At 31.5% G+C, this 21,158-nt stretch overlaps 1 long non-coding RNA gene across 1 annotated transcript in view; it reads left to right on the top strand.

Moving 5' to 3' along the window:
• Window positions 1-2,977: 2,977 nt before the first annotated feature.
• Window positions 2,978-21,158, top strand: part of LOC127714950 (uncharacterized) — a 66,261-nt gene continuing 48,080 nt past the window's right edge. The window contains exon 1 of the long non-coding RNA XR_007988012.1: window positions 2,978-3,192. This is a non-coding gene — a long non-coding RNA (uncharacterized LOC127714950). The remainder of the gene's footprint in view (window positions 3,193-21,158) is intronic.

The following is a 21,158-nucleotide window of genomic DNA, read 5'->3' as shown; positions in this document are numbered from 1 at the left end:
TAACGAAAATTTTAATAAGAAAAAAGTTATTTCTGACTTTAAAAAATGACTTTTCTAGTATATAAATGTAATTTAATGAATGAAAATATCATATATTCTCAATAAATCACCAAAACATATTACTTCGTTGATCAAAATTAACTTTTTTTCAATTAAATGGAAGTTTTCTGTTCGGAAAACGTTCTACCACAACTTTCCAGTATTAAATTAGAAATTATTGGATCCTTTATAAAAATCATAATCTTTTCAACTTCATTTTATGGTATTTTTGTTGTCACAGTTAATAATATTTTTCGTGGTGAACCCCGGAGTTTTTATACGGTACGTATTATTGTATACCGTTGTCCGTGCGTCGTCAGCATGTCGGACAAAACTCAAAAACGCTGTTACCAATTTACATGAAACTTTTTTTGTATCTATTGTGGTATCCTCCTTTTCGAATTTTATAAATATTAGATTTTACGTTTTCGAGTTATAGGATTTTATTAAACAAACTAGAGGCTCTTAAGAGCCTGTGTCGCTCACCTTGGTCTATGTGATGCAGTGCATATCAAACAGTGACCACTCTTCTACATTAAAGACAAGAATATAATTCATGACAAAGTTCTCTGTTTTGGTGATGGTGACTTGTTTGTAGATCTTACTTTACTGAACATTCTTGCTGTTTACAGTTATCTCTATCTATAATGAACTTGTTCCATAAGTATTAAAGGAGAAGATTTCTGTAAAACAATGTTTGCGTTGCACATAATCTGCTATCCTTAACATTAAAATACAGTTATTAAGCTGCTCAGATTGTGATCTGTTCAACAGCAATTAAAACTCTAGACGTATATATCTGGTAAAAGTTAACGGACGACAACGGATAACGACGGACGCCAAGTGATGAGAAAATTTTATTTGACCCTTTAGGGCCAGTTGAGCTAAAAAGGCGTGATTTTACAGTTTTCGGACAATATTTTTAAAGTTCTTTGAGGAGTTTTCATGAAACTTTGGTGACTGCTTTATATAGATTAAGGTTACCTCCCTTTAAGTTTTTTTTTATAAATTTTTGATATGACATTGAGAAATTATTTATAGGTTTCATAACGAGTGATAATGAACTCGCTTGATATCAACTCGAGTTATTTAATTTCAATATAATATTAAACGATGCTCCGGCGAGTTTGATATCAAGCGTATCATGCGCCCATGGCGGAGATGTTTATTAAAAAACGGAGTAGGAAACCTACTGGACAGCAGAGAAGAATCAGAGAAATGCATTTAACTGAATCTATTTTAAAAGAGTAAAATCCATTTTATTCCTTTTTATAATCTTTTTTAATGTTTACCATAAATTGAATGCAGATTTCATAAAGAAACACACATATTTTACAATATTCCATGTTTTTATTCTTATAATTGATAAAATTTACATTTAATGTTTGGGAAATTTCCCAAAATATATGAAAGTTTTAAAATATTTGTGGTAAAGATGTATGTGACAACTTTTAATTCGGGAAATGACCCAAAATCATTTTCAACATTATTATTTATAACATATATGTTAGCAAAGAATGCTGACAAACAGATCTGAAACACATTTCGGGAAAAATCCCGACAAAAATAAACTAAGTGGAAAATGAATAACACAGATGTCTTCGAATATTTTGGGATTTATCCCGAAAACAGAACGTATATGCTAGAACTCATGACTAATAATTTCTTTTCACATTTCGGGAAAAATCCCGAAAATATAAATCTATTATCAGACACACACTTGTTACATAGATTTTTTTTACCCATTTCGGGAAAAATCCCAAAATAAAATCTGCAAGCAAATTTTTAAAATTATGCTACAGATTTCTTAAACATATTGGGAAAAATCCTGAAAAAACAAAATCTATAAGATATTACAACACAGAATTTTGATACATTTAGTAAGTTTTTATGTAAATTTGTTTCCAACATTTGTTAAAATTTTGATTCATAAAAAATATGTTTCTAACTGAAAAAAAATATGTATTTTGTTTATAACCATACTTTTCATTACAGGTCCGAAAAAAGTATTTTCTAAGAAATATTAAGGTTGCTCTCTACTGCATCTCTTTTGTCATGCTTTAGTAATTCTCTAAATATAATATCAACCAAATTTGTCCCACAAAAAGGGGGGCCTAGGCCTCCTCTAAATCCTCCTCTTATAAGTGGTCGATTTTAAACTGGCCTACACATAAACTTTCCATATAAACTGCAAAAGATTCTAAGTTATAAAACCATGATTTAGGGTTCAGGATAAAAAAAATCCCCAAGCACATGTATTGTCCAAAAGCTTATTCAACTGCATATAAAATATCCCTGACCTACTTTTAGTGGTTCTCCTTAAACTGAACTTATCACAAATCTTACAGTGTAAACTAAGGAAATTTTCAAAGTCAATATTCCATTACTGAGAGGCTGGTGAGGAGGGCGGTGCTCTATGGGATTGAGATGTGTGTCCATAACACATTATACCCTACTTCCACAATCAGATTTCCATATTCTAGTAACTTATTTGTAATTACTTAAAAAATCAATGACTTCATAATGAACACTTGAAAGTACAAAGTTTCAAGTTTATTTGACCATAACATCATAGTAAACTATTGTACACATAACCTTAACCTACTGTACTGTTTGTACATCTTGAAAACAAAATGATTGACATGATTGATAAAAACTAGTTTCAACTCATTACTTCAAATGCCAATGAAATTTTAAAATAGGAATAAAATGAAAAAAATCAAACTCAAAAATATTCAATAATGTAGCCTCATTTCATTTTCTTAATTTGCACAATTTTGTTTTTGTCACAGAAAATATGGAAGAAACTTTATCTTTAATTATATTTTTCTAAATTTCTTTGATGTTCTCCACAACAAAATATAACAAGAGTGCACACGCTGAAATGTATCGCCTTCTTTACTAATCATTGATGTTATGTTGATAGTCCTAATTGATAGTCCTAAATATAAAGCTTTACTACCACTATCACATAAACTTAACATGATCCAAGAAAATGAGGTCAAGGTCATATAAACCAAACAAGAAATACATGTACACCTTACAATCATTCAATACACTAAATATAGTTGACCTATTGCTTATAGTTTCTAAGAAATAGACTTAACCAAGAAAACTAAACATTGACCAATGAACCATGAAAATGAGGTCAAGGTCAGATGAACCATGCCAGGCAGACATATACAGCTTACAATTCTTCCATACAACAAATATAGTTGACCTATTGCTTATAGTTTAAGAAAAACAGACCAAAACACAAAACCTTAACACTGAGCAATGAACTGTGAAAATGAGGTCAAGGTCAAATAAAACTTGCGAGACTGACATGTACATCATAAAATATTTCCATACACCAAATATAGTTGACCTTTATTGCATATAGCATTAGAAAAAAAGACCACAACTCAAAAACTTAACTTTGACCCCTGAACCATGAAAATGAAGTCAAGGTCAGATGACACCTGCCAGCTAGACATGTACACCTTACAATCATTCCATACACCAAATATAGTAGACTTATTGCAAACAGTATAAGAAAAACAGACCAAAACACAAAAACTTAACTAACCACTGAACCATGAAAATGAGGTCAAGGCTAGATGACACCTGCCAGTTGGACATGTACACCTTACAGTCCTTCTGTACATCAAATATACAAGACCTATTGCTTATAGTATCTGTGATATGGACTTGACCACCAAACCTTAACCTTGTTCACTGATCCAAGAACTGAGGTCGAGGTCAAGTGAAAACTGTCTGACGGGCATGAGGACCTTGCAAGGTACTCACATACCAAATATAGTTAACCTATTACTCTTAATAAGAGAGAAATTAACATTACAAAAAATCTTAACTTTTTTTTTAAGTAGTCACTGAACCATGAAAATGAGGTCAAGGTCAATGGAAATGTGACACACGGAAACATCATAACATGAGGCATCTATATACAAAGTATGAAGCATCCAGGTCTTCCACCTTCTAAAATATAAAGCTTTTAAGAAGTTAGCTTTCTGCGACAAAAGTCGCAGGCTCGACGAAAAAGAAAAATACTGTTCTAAAATAAAATACATGTTCTATATAATATTACAAATACATACAATAAAATATAACTACAAATCATAGTAACATGTGAATAAATCTTCATGCTTGTTATATTCAGATGGAATTATTACATGTTAATGTAAATTGATCTGTTTCTTTCACTCCTGCCTATAAGAGAAAAGTAAAATAACATTTAGTAAAAATATAACAAAAACGTGCTATTCCGCTGAACATGCTAAATGTAAATATTAATGGTGAAATCAACAATTTTGATCATGTTGATAGGTTGAGACTATCACATTTGACATTTATAACAAAACTTCTTTTCCCCCTCTGACCATTTTGATTACCTTGTGTGACTTTTCACACAATCAACATGATCATAATGTACATAACTTTTCTGACATTTTTTATCAATAAAGATCACTACAAACTACTCAGAGTCTGAAAAGACCAGTTTTTGTGCTCGACCAGTAAAGTCGAGCACACATTTTACTCGACTAGTCTCGACATTGTCTCGACAGTACTTAACTGTACTTAATTGTACTCGACTAGGTCTCGACTTTACTTAATAAGTCTGATTCAGTACTTGATGATCTTGTTGTAGTCTGAAATGGTCTCGACCAAGGCTCGACCAGTCTCAACCTGTCTCGACCAGTCTCGACCCGTCTCGACCTGTCTTGACTAGTCTCGACTCAGTCTTAACCAGTCTCAACCTGTCTCGACTAGTCTGGACCTTCAAATTTAGCCTTCACTGGTATAAATCAGCCCATCTAACTAAATTAAATCAAGATCTTACAAAATTCCAGTTTATTTGTTAGTTTGATTCATTGCTGTGAAATGAAGGAATTCAATTAATAGGTAAAAAAAAAATGATTACATTCTGATAGGTATTTTTAATTTTTTTTATAACTTTTTCAAATCAACTTGGATTTTCATCTAACTATACAGCTACCTTGGTAATATATTAATCTTACTGAATCCCAGGTTGTTAAGAAGTTTGGTGTATTGCTATCAAATTTAAGAATTAAATTAATCTAGGTCAAAAAAGCTAGGATTTGCAGTTCGGACAAAATAGAGATAGTACACTTTAATTTTTTTTATAACTTTTTCAAATCAACTAGGATTTTCATCAACCTATGCAGCTATATTAGTAATATATTGATCTTACTGCATCATAGGTCATTATGTAGTTTGGTGTATTGCTGTCAAATTTAAGGATTAAATTAATCTAGGTCAAAAAAGCTAGAATTTGCATTTCAGACTATATTCAGATAGTACACTTTAAATCTTTTTATAACTTTTCAAAATCAACTTGGATTTTCATCTAACTATACAGCTACCTTGGTAATATATTGATCTTACTGAATCAAAGGTAATTATGTAGTTTGGTGTTTTGCTTTCAAATCTAATCTAGGTCAAAAAAGCTAGGATTTGCAATTTTGGACAAAATTCAGATAGTACACTTTAATTTTATTTATAACTTTTTCAAATCAAAATTGGATTTTCATCAAACTATGCAGCTATATTAGTAATATGTTGATCTTACTGAATCACAGGTCATAATGTAGTTTGGTGTATTGCTGTCAAATTTAAGGATTAAATTAATCTAGGTCAAAAAAGCTTGAATTTGCAGTTCGGACTATATTCAGATAGTACACTTTAATTTTTTTTTATAACTTTTTCAAATCAACTTAGATTTTTATCTAACTATACAGCTACCTTTGTAATATATTAATCTTACTGAATCCCAGGTTGTTAAGAAGTTTGGTGTATTGCTGTCAAATTTAAGAATTAAATTAATCTAGGTCCAAAAAGCTAGGATTTGCAGTTCAGACAAAATAGAGAAAGTACACTTTAATTTTTTTTATAACTTTTTCAAATCAACTACAATTTTCATCAAACTATACAGCTATCTTAGTAATATATTGATCTTACTGAATCATAGGTCATTATGTAGTTTGGTGTATTGCTGTCAAATTTAAGGATTAAATTAATCTAGGTCAAAAAAGCTTGAATTTGCAGTTCGGACTATATTCAGATAGTACACTTTAATTCTTTTTATAACTTTTTCAAATCAACTTAGATTTTTATCTATCTATACAGCTACCTTGGTAATATATTAATCTTACTGAATCCCAGGTTGTTAAGAAGTTTGGTGTATTGCTGTCAAATTTAAGAATTAAATTAATCTAGGTCCAAAAAGCTAGGATTTGCAGTTCAGACAAAATAGAGAAAGTACACTTTAATTTTTTTTATAACTTTTTCAAATCAACTAGGATTTTCATCAAACTATACAGCTATCTTAGTAATATATTGATCTTACTGAATCATAGGTCATTATGTAGTTTGGTGTATTGCTGTCAAATTAAGGATTAAATTAATCTAGGTCAAAAAAGCTTGAATTTGCAGTTCGGACTATATTCAGATAGTACACTTTAATTCTTTTTATAACTTTTTCAAATCAACTTAGATTTTTATCTAACTATACAGCTACCTTGGTAATATATTAATCTTACTGAATCCCAGGTTGTTAAGAAGTTTGGTGTATTGCTGTCAAATTTAAGAATTAAATTAATCTAGGTCCAAAAAGCTAGGATTTGCAGTTCAGACAAAATAGAGATAGTACACTTTAATTTTTTTTATAACTTTTTCAAATCAACTAGGATTTTCATCAACCTATACAGCTATCTTAGTAATATATTGATCTTACTGAATCATAGATCATTATGTAGTTTGGTGTATTGCTGTCAAATTTAAGGATTAAATTAATCTAGGTCAAATAAAATGCTCCGCAGGGCGCAGCTTGATACGACCGCAGAGGTCGAACCCTGAACAGTTGGGGCAAGTATGGACACAACATTCAAGCTTGATACAGCTCTGAATTTGGATTGTGATTAAATATTTGACACAGCATAGGTTTCTGACACAGAATGAATGTGGTCTAAGAACTTAAAAATTTTAAATTGGACATTCAACTATTATGGTCCAATATCCAAAATCTAAATACATGGTTAGATTCAGCATATCAAAGAACCCCAAGAATTCAATTTTTGATGAAATCAAACAAAGTTTAATTTTGGACCCTTTTGACCTCAATGTGGACAAAGTTGATAATGGGGCCCAAAAATCAAAAATCTAAATACATGGTTAGATTCAGCATATCAAAGAACCCCATATATTCAATTTTTGTTGAAATCAAACAAAGTTTAATTTTGGACCCCGATTTGGACCAACTTGAAAACTGGGCCCATAATCAAAAATCTAAATACATGTTTAGATTCAGCATATCAAAGAATCCTAAGAATTCAATTTTTGTTAAAATCAAACCAAGTTTAATTTTGGACCCTTTGGACCTTAATGTAGACCAATTTGAAAACAGAACCAAAAATTAAGAATCTAAATACACGGTTAGATTTGGCATATCAAAGAACCCCAATAATTCAATTTTTGATGAAATCAAACAAAGTTTAATTTTGGACCCTTTGGACCTCAATGTGGACCAATTTAAAAACGGGGCCCAAAATCCAAAAACTTAATACACGGTTAGAATCAGTATATTAAAGAACCCCAAGAATTCAAGAATAAAACCCCATTGAAATTGGTCAAGAAATAAGCAATTTATACGAAGTATCTTCTTTTGTACAATACTGTGCAATTGAATATTTCTTGCTATTGCGCAATACTGTACAATTGACAATTTCTTGCTATTGCGCAATATTGTGCTATTGGATATTTCTTGCTATTGCACAATACTGTGCAATTGAAGATTTCTTGCTATTGCGCAATACTGTGCAATTGAAGATTTCTTGCTATTGTGCAATACTGTGCAATTGAAAATTTCTTGCTATTGCACAATACTTATTTTATAATAATTTACACATCCTGTTTGGTGTGTATCTCCTACCATATCGTTATTATTTGCTTTTAAATATAAAACAGAAATAACCAACTTAAAATGGAAAATTTTAAAAGAAAAAAAAAAGGAAAAAAAAAAAATCCCCCCCCCCCAAATTTTTTGAACTCCCTTATGATTCATCACCCCCAAACTCAATCCCAGCCTTCCCTTTGTGGTATGGTACCTTGCAGTACAATTTCAGAGAGATCCATACACTTGAACACAAGTTATTGTCTGGAAACTAGAAAAATGCTTATTTTTGGCCCCTTTTTGGCCCCTTATTCCTAAATGTTTTGGGCAATTACCCCCAAAATCAATCCCAGCATTCCCTGTGTGATATGGAACCTTGTGGTACAATTTCAGAGAGATCCATACACTTGAACACAAGTTATTGTCTGGAAACTAGAAAAATGCTTATTTTTGGCCCCTTTTTGGCCCCTTATTCCTAAACGTTTTGGGCAATTACCCCCAAACTCAATTCCAGCTTTCCCTTTGTGATATGGAACCTTGTAGAACAATTTCAGAAAGATCCATACACTTACACACAAGTTATTGTCATGAAACTAAAAAAATGCTTGTTTTTTGCCCCTTTTTTGGCCCCTAATTCCTAATATTTTGAGGCAATTACCCCCAAAATTAATCCCAGTATTCCCTGGGTGATATGGAACCTTGTGGTACAATGTCAGAGAGATCCATACACTAACACACAAGTTATGTCTGGAAGTTACAAAAATGCTTATTTTGGGCCCCTTTTTGGCCCCTAATTCCTTAACTGTTGGTACCATAACCCCCAAAATCAATCCCAACCTTCCTTTTGTGGTATTGAACCTTATGGTAAAATTTCATAAAGATCCATTCACTTAAACTAAAGTTAGAGTGCGAAAACCAATGTGTCTTCGGACGACGCCGGACGACGCCGGACGACGCCAGACGACGACGACGACGACGACGACGACAACGACGACGACGACGACGACGCCAACGTCATACCAATATACGACCGCAAAAATTTTTTGCGGTCGTATAAAAAGCTAGAATTTGCAATTCGGACTATATTCAGATAGTACACTTTAAATCTTTTTATAACTTTTCAAAATCAACTTGGATTTTCATCAAACTATACAGCTACCTTGGTAATATATTGATCTTACTGAATCAAAGGTCATTATGTAGTTTGGTGTATTGCTGTTAAATTTAATCTAGGTCAAAAAAGCTAGGATTTGCAATTTTGGACAAAATTCAGATAGTACACTTTAATTTTTTTTTATAACTTTTTCAAATCAACCTGGATTTTCATCAAACTATGCAGCTATATTAGTAATATATTGATCTTGCTGAATCATAGGTCATTATGTAGTTTGGTGTATTGCTGTCAAATTTAAGGATTAAATTAATCTAGGTCAAAAAAGCTTGAATTTGCAGTTCGGACTATATTCAGATAGTACACTTTAATTCTTTTTATAACTTTTTCAAATCAACTTAGATTTTTATCTAACTATACAGCTACCTTGGTAATATATTAATCTTACTGAATCCCAGGTTGTTAAGAAGTTTGGTGTATTGCTGTCAAATTTAAGAATTAAATTAATCTAGGTCCAAAAAGCTAGGATTTGCAGTTCAGACAAAATAGAGAAAGTACACTTTAATTTTTTTTATAACTTTTTCAAATCAACTACAATTTTCATCAAACTATACAGCTATCTTAGTAATATATTGATCTTACTGAATCATAGGTCATTATGTAGTTTGGTGTATTGCTGTCAAATTTAAGGATTAAATTAATCTAGGTCAAAAAAGCTTGAATTTGCAGTTCGGACTATATTCAGATAGTACACTTTAATTCTTTTTATAACTTTTTCAAATCAACTTAGATTTTTATCTTACTATACAGCTACCTTGGTAATATATTAATCTTACTGAATCCCAGGTTGTTAAGAAGTTTGGTGTATTGCTGTCAAATTTAAGAATTAAATTAATCTAGGTCCAAAAAGCTAGGATTTGCAGTTCAGACAAAATAGAGATAGTACACTTTAATTTTTTTTATAACTTTTTCAAATCAACTAGGATTTTCATCAAACTATACAGCTATCTTAGAAATATATTGATCTTACTGAATCATAGGTCATTATGTAGTTTGGTGTATTGCTGTCAAATTTAAGGATTAAATTAATCTAGGTCAAAAAAGCTTGAATTTGCAGTTCGGACTATATTCAGATAGTACACTCTAATTCTTTTTATAACTTTTTCAAATCAACTTAGATTTTCATCTAACTATACAGCTACCTTGGTAATATATTAATCTTACTGAATTAAAGGTTGTTAAGAAGTTTGGTGTATTGCTGTCAAATTTAAGAATTAAATTAATCTAGGTCCAAAAAGCTAGGATTTGCAGTTCAGACAAAATAGAGATAGTACACTTTAATGTTTTTTTATCAGTACTTAAAATCCAAGTTGATTTGAAAAAGTTAAAAAAAAAAATTAAAGATGCCTATCTGAATTTAATCTTTTTTTTTACCTTTTAATTAAATTCTTTCATTTCACAGCAATGAATCAAACTACCAAATAGACTGATATCTTGTAAGATCTATATATAATTTAGTTAGATGAGCTGATTTACACCAGTGAAGACTAAATTTGAAGGTCCAGACTAGTCTAGACAGGTTGAGACTGGTTGAGACGAGTCGAGACTGGTTGAGACTGGTCGAGACTTGGTCGAGACCATTTCAGACTACAACAAGATCATCAAGTACTGAATCAGACTAATTAAGTAAAGCCGAGACCTAGTCGAGTACAATTAAGTACAGTTAAGTACTGTCGAGTAAAATGTGTGCTCGACTTTACTGGTCGAGCACAAAAACTGGTCTTTTCAGACTCGGAGCAGTTTGTAGTGGATAGTATAGCCAATAATAGTTTTCAAAATAATCTAGTGTAGAGCTGAGTTCTTTTGCCTTTCTCCAATTGAATGTTCCTGGCAACCTGCATTCTTTTATGTTACTTTTTTTCATTTAACAAATACTGATCAAGATTTAAAAGGGGAGCAATATTGAGTTTTCATGTTGCTTTCCAAAGTCAAGACCGTTCCTGTCACCTAAAGTTGTATCTTTATAAGGAGGCTTGAGGGTATAAAAATTCAGCAAAAATTTAAACTTTTTTTTTTTCATAACAAATTTTTATTTCTTACACTATTAGTTGTAACTTTATGATATGGTACAAAAATCAACCAAAAAAATCATTTCATTTTGGCCCCAGATGACTTTTGAATTGTTTATATCATTTAAAAAGCTCCAAATTATCTCCCTTTGATGAAAAAATGCCATTTTTTTGCATTAAAATTGAATATCTTTTTTAACTCATCGGTGACCTATATTTTTATTATTTTTTTCAAATAAGCTGTACTCAAATAAGCTGTACTAAACTAAACTATTCTAAAATTTAAGCGATTTCTGTAATTTAGTTCTTTTTTTATTTCGACATTCCCTTTTTTTCTCCTATTAGTTCAACAGAAAAAAAGAGACTTAACAAAAATGCATGCTTCTTTCGAAGGCAGATTGTGAGCTCAAATGAACGGTGACCCTAGATACTTTTATTTTATTTTTCTATTAAGTATAGGATAAAGTTTATTTCTAGAAAAAAATAGCGAAATCCTATATTTAAAAACAAATATTGAGATATACCCGCGAGCCCCCTTAAAGCTTTTGTTTCAGGGAATTTGGTGTTGACAGTAGATGTTTGTGTGTTTTTGGTTATTCAATTGACAATTGAGATGTTTATTAAATTCTACAATCACTTGTTGATCATTTCAAGACAGTTGACCTATAAAAATATGATGAAACCTTTTCAACTGATTTTTATAGTTTGTTCTTATGTTGTGCTGTAACACCACTGTCCCAGGTTAGGGGAGGGTTGAGCAACCAAAAACTTGTTTAACCTGCCACATTCTTTATGTGCCTGTCCCAAGTCAGGAGCCAGTATTTCCATGGAAGTTGTTGGTTTATGTATGTTATATATTTGATTTTCGCTACTTGTTTTGTTATAATAAATTATATAAATTAGGCCGTTAGTTTTCTCAAATGATTTTGTTCATATTTTTTCTGATCAAGACCTTTTATAGCGGACTATACAGTATGAGTTTTTCTCATTGTAGAAGGCTGTACAGTTACCTATAACTGCTTATATCCACTTTATTCAAACTTTGGTGGATAGTTGTCTCATTGGCAATCATGCACCTTCTCCTTATTTTTATATAAATATAGGTCAAAACTGCATAGATCTATGCTGTTAAGTTATTTTTTGTGTTGTTGAGTTGCGTTTCATCTGTAATAAACAGGTAAAAATTCTTGAAACAATATGTTTTATCTATGTGAACATCATGGATTATTTATTCCTTTCAAAATTCTGTGAATAAATAAATGGGGAATGCGTCCATGAGACACAGATTATGCCCCCGCTTGCATATAACATTTTAAAGGGTCATAAATCAAGAATGGTAAAAGTGACACACAGTACCCAAATGTCGCTTTTTCAAAGAATAAGGTCTTCAACACAGGGAGAAAATCACGCACTATAAGTGTTTCTCGTATCTCTTTTTTTTACATAGATTAGACCGTTGGTTTTCCCGTTTGACAGCTGGTTTCACACTAATCATTTTTGGGGTCCATAAATTAATAATAGCTTACTGTTCGGTGTGATCCAAGGCTCTGTGTTGAAGACCGTACTTTGACCTATAATGGTTTTTCTTTTACAAATTGTGACTTGGATGGAGAGTTGTCTCATTGGGACTCATACCACATCTTCTTATATCTATGTACAAACATACTGTGGATTCATTTTTATTCGTGGTATACCAATTTTCGTGGGTTTCGTGGGTCACAGAGAACCACGAATTTAAGAATTCAACGAAGAATAATCCCGAGAAATGTGTATGGAGTCGGATGTTTATTTCCGGTTATGTTATGCAGTTCTAGTATAGTGTTGACTAGCTATAAACATTGTAACATAACACGTGTTTTTATTGAAAGAAGATACAAGTATTTTGATTAAATCAATAATAAATATATCGGATATCAGTGATAATTTACTTTTTAAAATTGATTAAAACTGTTCATGGAAAATAACTGCAAGTTGTTAATTACCGTGTCATAGTTTGGTTTACTGGTGATTAAAAATCAATAGGATTAAGTACAGGGATATTGCCCGTAGGTAATATTGTTTTTGACAGGAACATTTATTTTCACACCTTTTACTTATATGACTGTTAATTATATCGTGATTAGGGAAATGAGCTTTCAATCATAGAGTTTTGAATGCCTTATAAAATTCCAACAAGAATTTATAAATTGTAAAACAAACAAATAATTAGTTGTCTCTGTCCATTATTGTAATAGAAGTTTTCAATGAACACTTTAACCTAGAATGACCAAGCGAGGATTTTGACAATTCAAAACTTTTTCAATGAATTCCTTCTTTTTTGTTTTTTTTTTTATTATTGATCAAACTAAGGAGGTTATATGATCTCCTAAATCAAAAAGAAATCACCGAATTACGAATCTGAATTTATTTTTTTTTGTAATCAGCGATCCACGAATTTACGTATACCACGAAACGTCTTTTTTTCTCTATCCACGAAAATTGATACTCACGAAAATAAATGAATCCACAGTACAAGGATAAAACTTAATGCCCTCCTCCGCTACGATGGGGCATAACAAAATGCATATACATATAAAGCAGCAGGACTCTTATTAAGACTGAATATGACAGTACCTTATTCTTTATTCTTTCATCTTATCCCCTGCATGATTGCTGACATGAATTTTGGTTCTTTATCTTTTACGTCCAGGCAATTTTGGTATGAAAGCACCATATTTCAAGCTAAGTGTACCCATGATTTGTCCTGGGTGTATTTTGATAAAAATGATAAATGTTGACTGCATCTTTTGGTGTCTCTCTTATAAAACAATAATGCAAAGTCTATGTGTGTTGTTTAAAATTACAAATCATAGGAATTAACCAGTAACATATATTGTATTATAATTTCACTTCTGAAACAATCCTGACCGGTGACTGTACAGTTTCAGCATCCTTTCCTTTGTTTTCCTAATTTTTCTGATATTTAGCTGAAAGCAGGATCAATATCTTCATGTGTGTGGCAAACAAGTACTAAAGACCAGAGAACCTGAAAAAAAATTATCTGTTACGTTCTCGACTAGTATCATTTATTTATCCATTAAAGAGATAGAGCTTTGTTAGAATTTTGAAAGGTGGAAGCAGTATAATTACTTTAATACACTAAAATATGTAATAAATAAAACAAGAATGTGTCCATGGGACACGGATGTCCCTGCTTGTAAATATATCTCTAATTTATCCTTTTTTCTATTAATAAAGTAACATAATATGAGAATGATGAATTGACTTGATCAGTCTTTGGTGTTAATAAGCATTGCCTGAGTATAAGTTTCATAACACTTGGTTGAGGCAAAGAAAAGCTAAAGTGCAATTAGGGTTTTGAACTAGTTTTCAATTACTTCAAGTTCCCTGATATTGATTCATGTTTTTTTTTATTGCAGTACGTACAGTAATAATCTGATGGTTTAAGAGAGCACAATACCACGACAACAACATGTTTATCAAAATATCATTTTCATTTTGTTCTTTCTTAATATTCCAAAACCACAGAGGAGAAAAATAAATTTCCATATGTTGCCCTGTTAATGAGTCGTAATGAAAATTATTCATCAAATACACATTTTGGTTATGTTGACTTATTTGTAGATCTTACTTTGCTGAACATTATTGCTGTTTATTATATGTAACAGTTTATCTCTATCTATAATAATAATCAAGATAGTAACCAAAAACTGCAAAATTTCCTTAAAATTACCAATTCTGGGACAGCAACCCAACAACGGGTGGTCTGATTTGTCTCAAAATTTCAGGGCAAATAGATCTTGACCTGATTAACAATTTTATCCCAGGTCAGATTGCTCTAAATGCTTTGGTATTAGAGATATCAGCCAAAATCTACATTTTACCCCTAGATTCTATTTTTAGCCATGGCGGCCATCTTGGTTGGTTTGCAGGGTCATCAGACACATTTTCTTAACTAGTTACCCCAATGATGATTGTGGCCAAGTTTGGTTAAATTTGGCCCAGTAGTTTCAGAGGAGAAGATTTTTGTAAAAGTTAATGGTCGACGACAGCCCTTTGGGCCAGGTGAGCTAAAAAAAGATGTACAACAGGTGTTTAGAAATAAAGAAGATAATGTACTCCAAAGAAAATTTTTTATTTATATTAGAGCTGCCATGAGAAAAAACATATGATTGATTTAATAGCAATATGGGAATTAAAATATTAATGTACAATGTAATGTATGTGCCTGTTCCAAGTCAGGAGCCTGTAATTCAGTGGTTGTCGTTTGTTGATGTGTTACATATTTGTTTTTCGTTCATTTTTTGTACATGTACATAATTAGGCCGTTATTTTTCTTGTTTTCTTGTTTTACATTTGTCATTTCAGGGCTTTTTATAGCTATGTGGTATGGGCTTTGCTCATTGTTGAAGGCTGTACGGTGACCTATAGTTGTTAATTTCTGTGTCATTTGGTCTCTTGTGGAGAGTTGTCTCATTGGAAATCATACCACATCATTTATAAGCATAAATCAAATAAAGTTAAGTACAACATTTAAAAGTGTTGATGCTAATAACATTTCTGATATATCCAATTTTCTTGAGGAGAATATCTAAAATATATGAATTTATGACGGCTTCGAACCCAGCTAACATGTTTAACCCTGCCACATTCTGTGCCTGTCCCAAGTTAGGAACCTGGACAATCAGTGGTTGTCGTTTGTTGCTGTGTTACATATTTGTTTTTCGTTATTTTTTTTGTATTTTTATAAGGCCTTTAGTATTGAATTGTTTTACATTTGTAATTTTGGGGCCTTTTATATATGACTATGCAGTATGAGCTTTGCTCATTGTTGAAGGCTGTACTGTGACCTATAGCTGACTGACAGACGGAGGGACAGGGGTAAAACAATATGCCCGCCAACTTTTAGTTGCAGGGACATACAGAGTTATACACTTTGTTTAAAATACTATTGAAAGATCATAATTTAAATTATTCATGTTTACAGAAGTCTTTTGTTAATGTTTATATTTGTATTGTGTTGTGTTGTTTTGTTTCTGTATCACATATAAGTCTAAAAGTTTTTGACCACCAAAATTTGCAAAGAACAATTTCAGTATTTCCCTCAAGGACCACCAGGAGAAAAAAGATTTCAAGAACTCTGTAATGGAGAGAAAGAATGGATATAGGGTTTAAAGAATAGAGAATATTGGACAAACATGTGCAGAATAAAGGGGCAAACAAATAAAGAATAGAGAATATTAAACAAACATGTGCAGAATAAAGGGACAAACAAATAAAGAATAGAGAATATTGAACAAACATGTGCAGAATAAAGGGGCAAACAAATAAAGAATAGAGAATATTGGAAAAATAATACAGAATATTGAATAATAGGGCACAAAAATACAGTAAATTATTAAGACATGATAGAGATAATATAAATGGGCAAAATAAATAATGAATAGAGAGAAAAATGGTCTAATATTTAAAGAATAAAGACAATAAGGATCCCCTAATCCAAACCCTCATTTAGCAGAACAGTAAAAATGATAATTATCTACTTTCATGTGGACATTTTCAAACAATTTCATACATTCCCATATCTTTAACTATTTGATCATTACTTACATCTGTCCATTATTATGTTGTCTTTTAGATCACATTGCATTTGAAGCTGATGTTCAATACTTGCACAGTTGTACACCTAGAAAAAAAATCTGCAAAAATAAGATAAAACAGTCTTGTGTAACTGTCATACTAGTTTAGATACAGAATCGTGTGACTTTCTAACAGAAAATTTACATCACATCAATGAGAAATTGCAAAAAGTAAATAAAATTATTCATTTGTCGCTTTCGTTGTTGAGGTTACATGAGTGCATTAGCTGCCTTATTTTTACATGTTCACAAATCAGTATTCGGGAGAGCAGTAAATATATAGAGGCTCTGCACCCTCCCCCTGAAATTGTGTGCTCTGAAGGGAACCAGGTGCTTTTTCTAAGTAAGGAAAGAGTTTAAAAATTATCCATCATGTCCTCACATCTAATTATTAAAAGATGAATTAATTGATTATTGAAATGTGTATCAGAGTCAGAACTTCTCAATGTTCATTTTTTGGGGGAATATTTATTACCCTAATTTAATGTTTTTATTGTCTTTAATTAAGTGACTGACACAGTACTGAGGATAACATTTTCATATCTCTTCATTTATATCTACAAATTCTAATGATGTTTCACATCCTGGGGGATATAAACCCATGAAATTGAAATTTTTCACACATAATTGACTAATAGTAGTAATTGGGAATGTAAACATGTAATAATTTTTTTCCCAGTAGGCAGTTTAACCAAAATTAAGATACAGACAAGACATAATAAATCTATTATACTATATACACAGCATGAACAGGACATGTGCTCCTATCATAATGATGAACTGAGTCTATACTGTCCCTTTAACAAATAATGCAAAGTTAAAAATTTTTGTTATTTAGATTCTGTGAATTTTTTTAATTTTAAACATTCTTAGTTTGTTTGAAATAGATATAAGTTGTATACTTAATCATCTGTAGAAGTTTTTTATTAATGAAAAAAAAAGAATTAGCTTAACTGATTAATCTATAAAGATTATAGTCGATCCAGGTAATTTCGTACAGGCAGTTGGTCCGAGAACACAGTTTTTTTGTAGTGCATTTCTTTTAGACAATAAGTGGAAATAAAAAAAATCCAAACTGAGCTTTCTCAATAATATTTTTACAGTGTGTTGTACTACTTAACTTTTGGGACAAATTATATAAAAATTATAGAAAAACTTCATCAGCTCTAACTCAAAATATGGACAATTTTATGTTAAGGGGGTCTTGAAATCTTGACAGCTTCCAAAATTGATGCTAATTTTTAACCTTTTTCAGCTGGAACAAATCACTATTTTACTTTAAAATTCATAATTCAAATTTTTTAACAGTGTAATTTTATCCCCCAACTTGCTATTTGAGACATAAAACATGAAGAAATAAATTTGGAAGGGGGATAAAAAAAAATTGGCAAGTAACACCCTGTCCACACTAGTTAGGGACTATATTCGTGGACAATGAAAATCAAAGGACGATAACTGTGTGCCCAGACCAGGTAATTACTGTACATTTTGCTTGTTTATTAAACAGGGAACCAAATGACTTTCATTTAGGACCAAAAGTGTACGGAATTACCCTGACTGACTCTAATGTAAGATCAACCTCCTCTCCAAGGTAAGATATGTACATGCATTCATAAACTGGGGCTCGAGTAGGAGATACACCCTTATGTCACAAGGCTTTTACCCTAATGATCGAAGCGTGTCTAGAAATTGCTTCAGATTACTTTTAAGCAAATAGAACAGTTTTGAACATTTAAAAGATCCCAAGTACATGTAAATATTAATGACTCACATTTTAGATGACCAACAATGTATTAAGAAATTTTCAAAGAACATATATATAGGATTTAATATTGTCTGCCATGAAATTATGTCCACCAGACACTATTTCACAGTAAATTGTGTCCACGGACTTAATGTTATTATGAAATATTGTCCAAACAATGTTTGCCTATAGTATACAATTGTGTCCAGATGTGAAAAATTGTCCTTCAATGAAGGGACAATATTTCATATGAAAAAAGTGTCCTTCATAGAAATGACAGTATGTCAAGAGAAAAAGTGCCCACTATCAATACCTACTATGTTTACATAGCTTCAATTCTTTATTTAAATTAAAGTTTAAAAATTAGAATATAGGTTTTGTCTCTATTAAAGCATGGCATGTAAACTGGAGTAGTGAATTCATACTAAATGTGACCATCACCATGTGTAGTTAAACATGAATTATACAATAAAACATGTACTAATACACACAAAAACAGAAATATATTAAATAGTACTTAAAAATATGAACAATGTTGATAAAAATACATGTATTTTATTTCAATTTACATAAACTGTTATCACAGAGATATGTCTTGCCTTTTTGTAATTTTGATAAAGCAATATTGTTGAAATTAAAATAGCAATACTTTAACATGTAAGTTATGTTAAATATTCAAAGCAATGAACCATGACTGAAGGTACATGGCTGAACAATCTCCATGGAAATGAGATGTGCTAATGTTAAATTATACAAAAGCTTCTTTTTATGCATACCAAATATAATTGACTTATCTAAGTCATTCCCTTAAAAAAAACCTAAACACAAACATTAACTTGGTAAACTATGTAAAAGTTTCAAAGTCAATGAACCATGATGAGGGGGTGGGGCTTTATAATCTCCATGGAAACAAGACTAAGTCTTGCAAATTTATGCCAATAAATTTGCATACCGAACATCATTGACTTAACATTAGCAGTTCATCTTAAACTGATCTAATCAGTATCACAAACTAATACATATAAACTAAGCAAATGTTTCAAAGTCAATAGACCATGACTGAGGGGAAGGGGCCAAATAATCTCCATGGAAATGAGATATGCCATTATGCTAATACAACTGCATACCAAATATCATTGACCTACAAATGTACCACTAGCGGTTCCCCATAAACTGACTCAGACCTAATCACAAACTAATACATGTATAAAACTAAGCAAAATTTTCAAGGTCAATAGACCATGACTCAGGGGGCAGGGCCAAATAATCTCTATGGAAATGAGATATGCCAATGCTTATACAACTGCATACCAAATATCATTGACCTACCACTTGTGTTTCACCATAAACTAGACCTAATCTCAAACTAATACATTGTTGACGCCGCTGCCGCCGTCAGCAAACCTATAATGTCTCGCTTTTTTACTCTTGTCAAGGCGAGCTAAAAATCATGTAATTTTCAAGAATTTTCTCATAAATACTGTTCTTTCTTCATTTGGTATTCTTGTACTTTATATAGGGGTTGTGACAGTTGATGCTGGTGGATACTTTTTGTTGACATCTTTATAGCCAAGATAATTGAATATGCTTTGGAATTTAACACCTTCCATTTGGTGTTTTTATCAAATTATAACAGGTTCTTGATTGGTTTGTTTTAGTAATAGAACATTTAATATAGCCAAAATACGTGAGTGACTTTTTTATGATCTCCCTTTAAAGGACACCTTTTACTGTGAAAAGGTCCTCTTATTGAAAATCAACCTTGCAGGACAGAATTTAATAGTACTTTCTCATGAAATAATGAATTGAAGGACACTTTTTCACAGCATCGGACAAATTAAAATATTTACATTTTCTGTGAAAAAGTGTCAAGGTGGTTGATAGTAAAAAAAGGTATTGTTACTTAAATGACTAGTAATGGATTGTTGAGACTTGTTATATGTCAATACATTTTAGAAAATTGTAATTATGGAGAATAATAAAGACTTTTTTACAGTGGGCCCCAAATCCCCAAATACCTGTGTCAGATGTAGGTGAATAGAAAATAGGGATTGTATGCAAGTAAAGCCTAGATTTTTGTAAAAAAAAAAAAAAAACAAAGACTTTTATCTGTTATAGTTTGATCTATTACAGATTTTCATTGTAAAATTTAACTCACTAACAAGTAGTATGTCCATGCCAGCATTTATTGTTTACAAAGAGTCCTACACAACCTGAAATCAAATACAATCCAAAGTCAAACACACCCAAAGCCAAAGGCAAAGGTGTACTTGAATAGGTCTATATTTGGTAGTCTTGATTTAATGAATAACTTTATTTCTGAATTTTAAATTGGTATTATTAAACTGTGTAAGAGAAATTATTGCTCTATCTAATAAGCATTGACCAGTTGACATTATTATGGTCAAGCAGATACCAAAAAATATTCGGAATCCAGATTTTCCCCATACTTGTCAGGTAACCAGAGGATTTCCAAACCGAAGTGATTCGTCTAAAAAAGGTGGAATTTTAATACAGAATAGGTGACGGGTAACAGTTCTGTGGATGGAACAAACATCCTCACCTTCAAACTGGTAAAGTTCAACTTCTACAAGAGTCCTGGGGCGTGTTTTTTTGTTCTCCGGTAGTGAGCCAGAAGAGGTCCATT

This window comes from Mytilus californianus, unplaced genomic scaffold, assembly GCF_021869535.1.
Source record: "Mytilus californianus isolate M0D057914Y unplaced genomic scaffold, xbMytCali1.0.p SCAF_9, whole genome shotgun sequence".
Taxonomy (NCBI): domain Eukaryota; kingdom Metazoa; phylum Mollusca; class Bivalvia; order Mytilida; family Mytilidae; genus Mytilus; species Mytilus californianus.
The sequence above is the reverse complement of the archived record's forward strand: the minus strand, read 5'-3'. Positions and strand labels throughout refer to the sequence as shown.